Here is a 7995-nt window from a genome sequence, read left to right as displayed (position 1 = left end):
CTGCTGTCCCCAGAGATAACCATGAGACGGTCTTTCTAAATGTTTATTGACAGTATTACACTTGCTAGTTTAGCCAAGACTGCCTCCCTCACAGCAAGTGAAGGAAAAGAGGGCAGGTGCTGTAAGGAATTGATGCTACTTAGAGATCAATGCCTGGCAATATTAACCAAAGGCCTGATAAATATGAAAGCTTTCAGAGACTAAGTTCGTTTCCAAACACACAAACATTTTACTATTGACATCACAAACTGGATTTTCTACCAAAGTAAAATGTCTTAAATCCAGAGCAATCTCAGAACTCTGTTCTCTAGAGTGCCTCTAGATTTACAGAGCTCAAGAGCAGATTTTCACTCCATATTTTCTTTCTTACAATTGATGTTAGAAGGCTTGTGAAGTTTCTGTCTTGATATATAGAATCAGAATAGTTTGGGTTGGAAGGGACCTCTAAAGGTCATCTAATCCAATCCCCCTGCCATGGGCAGGGACATCTTCAACTAGATCAGGCTGCTCAGAGCCCCGTCCAACCTGACCTTGAAAGTTTCCAGGGATGGGGCATCCACCACCTCTCTGGGCAACCTGTGCCAGTGTTTCACCACCCTCAGCGTAAAAAATTTCTTCCTTCTATCTAGTCTAAATCTACCCCCCTTTAGTTTAAAGCTATTCCCCCTTGTCCTGTCGCAACAGGCCCTGCTAAAAAGGTTGCCCCCATCTTTTTTATAAGCCCCCTTTAAGTACTGAGAGGCTGCAATAAGGTCTCCCCAAAGCCTTCTCTTCTCCAGGCTGAACAACCCCAACTCTCTCAGCCTTTCTTCACAGGAGAGGTGTTCCATCCCCCTGATCATCTTCGTGGCCCTCTTCTGGACCCGCTCCAACAGGTCTGTGTCTTTCTTATGCTGAGGGCTCCAGAGCTGGATGCAGTACTCCAGGTGGGGTCTCAGCAGAGCAGAGTAGAGGGGCAGAGTAACCTCCCTCGACCTGCTGGCCACGCTGCTTTTGATGCAGCCCAGGATACAATTGGCCTTCTGGGCTGTGAGCGCACACTGCTGGCTCATGTCCAGCTTTTCATCCACCAGTACCCCCAAGTCCTGCTCGGCAGGGCTGCTCTCAATCCCTTCATCCCCCAGCCTGGATTGATACCGGGGGTTGCCCCAATCCAGGCGCAGGACCTTGCCCTTGGCCTTGTTAAACCTCATGAGGTTCACACAGGCCCACTTCTCGAGCTTGTCCAGGTCCCTCTGGATGGCATCCCGTCCCTCTGGCGTGTTGACCGCACCACTCAGCTTGGTGTCATCTGCAAACTTGCTGAGGGTACACTCGATCCCACTGTCTATGTCATTGGTGAAGATATTAAACAGTACCGGTCCCAATACGGACCCCTGCGGGATGCCACTCGTCACCAATCTCCATCTGCGCATTGAGCCGTTGACCACTACCCTCTGGATGCGACCATCTAACCAATTCCTCACCCATCAGACAGTCCACCCAGCAAATCCCTACCTCTCCAGTTTAGAGAGAAGGATGTTGGGGGGGACTGGGTCAAAGGCCTCACAGAGGTCCAGATAGACGACATCTGTAGCCCTTCCCATGTCCACCGATGTCGTCACTCCATCATAGAAGGCCACTAGGTTAGTCAGGCAGGACTTGCCCTTGGTGAAGCCATGCTGGCTGTCTCAAATCACCTCCCTGTCCTCCATGTGCCTTAGCAGAGCTGCCAGGAGGATCTGTTCCATGACCTTCCCAGGCACAGAGATGAGACTGACTGGCCTGTAGTTCCCCGGGACTTCCTTTTTTCCCTTTTTGAAAATGGGGGTTATGTTTCCCCTTTTCCAGTCAGTGGGAACTTCACCGGACTGCCACAACTTCTCAAATATGATGGATAGTGGCTTAGCAACTTCATCCACCAGTTCCTTCAGGACCCACGGATGGATCTCATTGGTTCTCATGGACTTGTGCACCTTCAGATGCCTTAGATGGTCTCAAACCTGATGTTCTCCCACAGTGGGTGGCTCTTCATTCTCCCAGTCCCTGCCTTTGCCTTCTGCGGCTTGGGTGGTGAGGCTCGAGCACTTGCCGGTGAAGACCAAGGCAAAAAAGTCATTGAGTACCTCCACCTTCTCCGTGTCCCAGGTAACCAGGTCTCCCATTTCGTTCCAGAGAGGGCCCACATTTTCCCTCGTCTTCCTTTTATCCCTGATGTACCTATAGAGTCTTTTCTTGTTGCCCTTGATGTCCCTGGCCAGATTTAATTCTATCAGGGCTTTAGCTTTCCTAACCTGATCCCTGGCTGCTCGGACATTTCTCTGTATTCCTCCCAGGCTACCTGTCCTTCCACCCTCTGTAGGCTTCCTTTTTGTGTTGGAGTTTGTCCAGGAGCTCCTTGTTCATCCATGCAGGCCTCCTGGTGTTTTTGCCTGACTTCCTCTTTGTTGGGATGCATCGCTCCTGAGCTTGAAGGAGGTGATCCCTGAATATTACCCAGCTTTCCTGGGCCCCTCTTCCCTCCAGGGCTTTGTCCCATGGCACGCTACCAAGCAGATCCCTGAAGAGGCCAAAGTCTGCTCTCCTGAAGTCCAGGGTAGTGAGCTTGCTGTGCGCCCTCCTCAGTGCCCTAAGGATCTTGAACTCCACCATTTCGTTGTCACTGCAGCCCAGGCTGCCCTTGAGCTTCACATTCCTCACCAGCCCCTCCTTGTTGGTGAGAACAAGGTCCAGCATCGCACCTCTCCTCGTTGGCTCCTCTACCACTTGGAGAAGGACGTTATCATCGACGCATTCCAGGAACCTCCCCGATTGCTTATGCTCTGCCGTGTTGTCCCTCCAACAGATGTTGGGGTGGTTGAAGTCCCCCATGAGGACCAGGGCTTGTGAGTGTGAGTGAGGCTGCTCCTATCTGTCTATAGAAGGCCTCATCCTCTCGGTCTTCCTGGTCAGGTGGCCTGTAGCAGACCCCCACCATAATGTCACCTGTCCCTGCCTTCCCTTTAATCCTGACCCATAAGCTCTCGGTTATGGGTATATTCAGCACATACTTCATCTCAAATCAAAAAATGAGCACTGGGGAGGGGGAAAGCCTGGGTTGCTAAGAACCGTAGCTGCCAGACAATAAACAGTATGTATTTGGGGGTGGGGGGGGAAGTGCTGTCAAAAATAGGTTTAAACCTCATTTGCCCTCTGACACAGCTGGAACATTTGTCACTGGGGTAGGTGACCTGAGGGATACTCTCAGTCATGCTGGCTACTAAGAGTTGCTAGAGGCGGGAGATGACCTGACTGCAAGGGACCGCAAGAGGTCCAGCCTAGCCTGGGTTGACTACAAAAGGTGCTTCACTGGCAGTGCTCAGGACCTCCGATGCTGTGTCTGGTCCCTCACAGCCAACCACAACAACGTTTGTACACTGCCTTTCCAGACAAGGCAGGTCATAGCAGCCCAGCGCAAAGAAGAATCCACTTTCTAGATCGTCTCCAAGGATAAAGAGTCTTAATTCAGGCATTACTAAATTACAGAGCCCCAAAATTGCACTGTTGAAGTTTAATTAAGCTGTGAAAGCAGCCAGCACCAGGTACTCACAGTAATTCAGCCACACAACGTGCGCTCAGTCTCAGTTCTGTGCAAGACTGCAGCGTCCATCGTAGGCAGCAAGGCAGTAGCAAGGAGCTGGAAGGAAGAGGTGCATGAGCCACTGCCAAAATGTAAAGACACTCTCATCCAGCTGTGTAACAGCTCTGTTTGGAAGCCATCACAAAAGTGTTTTCACTAGAAAATAAACAAGCTCATTGGACAAACCCTATCACCACCCTGAAAAGCCCCATGAACCTGCCTGCATAGAAGTACGATGCAAAGAGGCTGGCCCAGGCATCACTTGCAAATGAAGTTCAAACTACCAAATCTCCAAAAATATGAGGCACATGCTGAGGAAAAGGCTTGGGGTGTTACTCTAGCTACAGAGGGAAGGGGTACACGGTCATCTGCTGATAGGTACATGTTAAATATAGTTTTGGTTAACTAATTGCAAGAGTGAAATCTGAGGGAAGCTAACAAAAAGACGGGCACCTCTAACAATTGTCTTGTGAAGTTTATGTGAAGCAGTGATACAAAAAAAGTCATGGGCAGATCTTTGACCATGAGGGCCAGAATTCAGCTACATGCACAGACATCTTTGGGAGCCGGCAAGTATGGCCAGGAGATGGAATAGGGGATTATTTCCTTTTATATATTTTATATAGAACACATAGAGGGATAATGGAAAAAACACATACTAGTGTTTCTGACATATTTTTCCGTGTAAAAGTCCCATTTAGGAACAAAGCATTTCAAAATGCTGGCATTTCTGTGGAAGAGAAGTGCACGCTCCCACCCAGCCCCGTATAGGTGGCGAGTGTTTCTCAGATGGCGAGGCCATGATTAGGTCTGGCAAGCAAAGTACAAAACGCTCAAAAAACACAGCACGGTTCAGCAACAAGATCCTTTTTCCTGGCCAGGCCAGTGAGAAGAAACTGCAATTATGGAATCAATGTCGTGACACTGTACCTATAAAATACCTTTAATCGGTGGGATCGGTTCCCCTCCTCCAGAGCCAGGTTTGCACTACAGTCAGAAACTGCGGTTTGTTCTCACTCGCCTTTATGGCAACTGAGTTTCTGTTAACACAGAGGGAAAGCAAAAAGGTTGATAAACGCTGCTGAAAGACTCTATTCTCTGAAAGCGTGCGGTCCACCATGTGACAAGAAGAAATAAATTCCTTCCACCTGAAGTCGTAACACTGTGACGTCTGTGCAGGCTCTCAGTGACATCAGTGCTATCGTGCCTTGCTTTTGTTTTTAACCTCTTCACCTGGGGTATTCCGCTTCCATCCTTCACAGGAATCATAAATAGTAGTTGTTCCTTATGCAGAAGGACTCTTTATTTCTTTGTTTTCTGTCACCGCAGTTTCTAAGTAAGCCTACAAACAACTAGATGGAGGCAGCCGCCAGTAACCCAAGAACAGCTATCAGGAAGAGCTTATACCCGTGTAATCCCGTGAAAGATACGTACATTGCAAAATACCATCTGAGTAAAATGGAAAAGGCGGAATGGTATTTTTTTTTTTCCGCCTGACAAAGCAGACCCATACCATAACTACACAAAGACAAACGCAGGAAGTGGGATGTATGAACAGTTACATTTCCAACTCAAATACCAACATTTCTGGGCATGCTGCCCTGAACAGTCTGGTATTTGAGTAGATACCATCTCTGGGATAGATTTCTGTACTTTCAGAAATGAAAATGCTTCTCAAAAATGACATTCATCTTTTGGAGCAGAGAGCCCGAGAACGATACCCCCCGAGCCCCTGCTTTTCTGCTTGTGGCTTCCTGTGAGGGCCAAGGTGAGGGGGAGCAAACCAAGCCCAACACCAGCCAAATTAGAGAGGGCTTTTATGCCATAGAGGGCGTACATGAGTGATACACCTTTTGAGCAGCCACCATATGACTGAAAGGCGAGCTCCAGAGATGCTCCAAAATCAGAGCCACAGCACCAAAAACGTAGGACCAAGCAGAGCAAGCCACTGCAGAAAGCTCAGAGCTCGCGTGTTGAAAACTCTGGTTCCACGAGGTATCTCAACGCTGGCCTGAAAAAAATAAATTTGGAAGCCATCAATTTTCAAGTAATAATCTGCATGCAAGGGATGCTTATTTATGCAGCGACATACCCAAAGAAGGAAGGGTAAGGCAGGTGCAATAAAAACACGCAGTCTAAGACGAAGGATGACATTCTGCTCTCATGGGCATCAACACCGCCACTCTTACTGATGTCTGATGTATCTTACTTATGTATCTTATCGCCGTCTTACTGATGTCAAGATGCTTGCTGATAGAAAACAGAACATCCACCTTCATTTCAGGTAAGTGGAAACGTTGTGAAAGGATGCCAGAGCCTCCCGTTAAGTGGTGTAAACAGTGACGGAAGAAAGCAATACTGCATCTGAACTATGCTGTGCCGATTCGGCTAAGCTAATGAAAAGTGGTTTTCCTGCCTTATGTTGCACATGCTGCAATGTCTTCAGTGAGATTCTGATCTATTGAAATCGGATCAGTGCTGTGCTGTCCTTTTGGAGCAAACCTTTCTGGCTGCAGCTATCATGAGGAGCATCAAGGGCTCTGGTCTAAATGGGCAAAGCATTAATTATCCTTTAATTTTCCATCCGTGCTTTTGAGTCCTCAGTGTAAGCTAGTGCAAATATTTAGACAGGTACCTAACTCCCTGTTTTCCAGACACAGGTGGATAAATGAATGTTTAAGTGGTGTGCTTTCTCCTCTAGTTCAAGGTAGCTGGGTGTTTTCTCACCTTCAGACAACCAAATGTTGTAAAGACTCTGCTCCCCTTTTCAACAAAATACCTCATGGTGCTCACCAGTTTTTATTATAGTTAATAGGGAATAAAAATGATTAAACACACTGGCTACAGTATGCATAGTCTAATAAACTGGACTGATAATGGTTTTCCTGGAACCACAAAACGTCACATTTTTGCGTGATGTCCAATATTGAGCTATCTGAAGCAGAACGGAAGACATGATTGATCTGTGTTGGAAAGTGCCTCCCTTTCGCAATTAGCCTAGCTAGCTTCATTAAGCCTACTTCTTTACCACGCCGTATTGTCCTTCATGCCAAATACATACTGTTACACTCTGGTTTATCCTCACAGATGAAAAGTGCTTACACGGGGGAAAGTTAGAGGAATGTCCGGCAATATATTCTAGCGTATATTCTTATTGTCCTTTTTAAATATTCCGGTAACTACGCCGTTATCTCATTCCCAGTGGCTGCAGGTTGCAGCTCCGGGCTCTTACTGCCCCAAACAACCGGCCTCTCAGGTTTAAGGCTTTGTCTTCATTCCCACAGTCATTTGCCATGTCTGCACCTACACAGAGCAGTCCTCTGGCCTGAAAATCCATCAGGAGACGTGCAGTAGAGGAACGATTTCTATGGGACACTAATCTGAAAACCTTACCTGGTTTCTAAGCAGTATTTTAAATCAGGCACAAGTATATTATCAAATAGCAAACAAACATTTGAGAAAAGCAGCCCTTTAGACAGCTCTGCATTTTTTAGAGGGCAGCCAAAGCTGCTATAGATTAAAAGTAGCCAATTTCCAGATACCTGGAGACATTAAATCAGTTTGGGACAGCTCTGCTTAGCTTCAAGAAGTCTACAGAAAAATTGCACTTGGCATCAGCTCTTTCCTCAGTAATTCTGTGCCTGCTCTTAGGGGATATTTCTGCCACTTCATCTATTTTCTTTTATATTTAAGTCTATTTACAGTAAATAGCAATAGTAAAAAAAAAGAATTTCACACACTAACACAACACACTAAATGTATGTTAGATTCTGGTAGGATATTTGGCCTCATTTTAATTCCTGCACTTTGAATGAAGATTAGTTTTATGCAACACTGAAAGCAATCAGGCTTCTGTAAGGCATTTAGCGCAGGGGTATAGCAGCTTTCAGCTCCACCAGTGCAGTGATCAATAACATGACACGTCACTGTTATGCCAGAGCAAGTGACATATGGCCATGTAGCTGCACCTAATAATTAAGCGCTGATTTACAACAGAAAGAGGATAGACTTACATTCAATTAACTCGCCTTCCTTTCAGCTGACAGGCAGCTGTGCTGAACACTTAATATACTTTTTGCAAATTTTCTTCTCCGCAAGCATTATAATTGCTGTAATTAGCACAGATCAACTATGACAGCAAAACTCTCATTTCATCTATACAATGCAGTAGCTTATAAAAAGTTAGGATTTATCAGCTTTATTAAGTAGCTAACCAGCATTTCTCTTTTGTCATACAGTTCCATGTAGGTTTTTTCAGATAATTCAGTCACCTTCTCTATAACTCTACAGAAAAAGAAGGTTTTCCCAAGAAATATGAATTGGATGAGTTCATTTGGTGACAGTCACACGCACTGCTACTAAGAGGTACAGTGATATGTGAAAAGCGATACAGGTGC

Source organism: Aptenodytes patagonicus, chromosome 2 (genome assembly GCF_965638725.1).
Source record: "Aptenodytes patagonicus chromosome 2, bAptPat1.pri.cur, whole genome shotgun sequence".
Taxonomy (NCBI): domain Eukaryota; kingdom Metazoa; phylum Chordata; class Aves; order Sphenisciformes; family Spheniscidae; genus Aptenodytes; species Aptenodytes patagonicus.
This window is presented reverse-complemented; position numbering follows the sequence as displayed.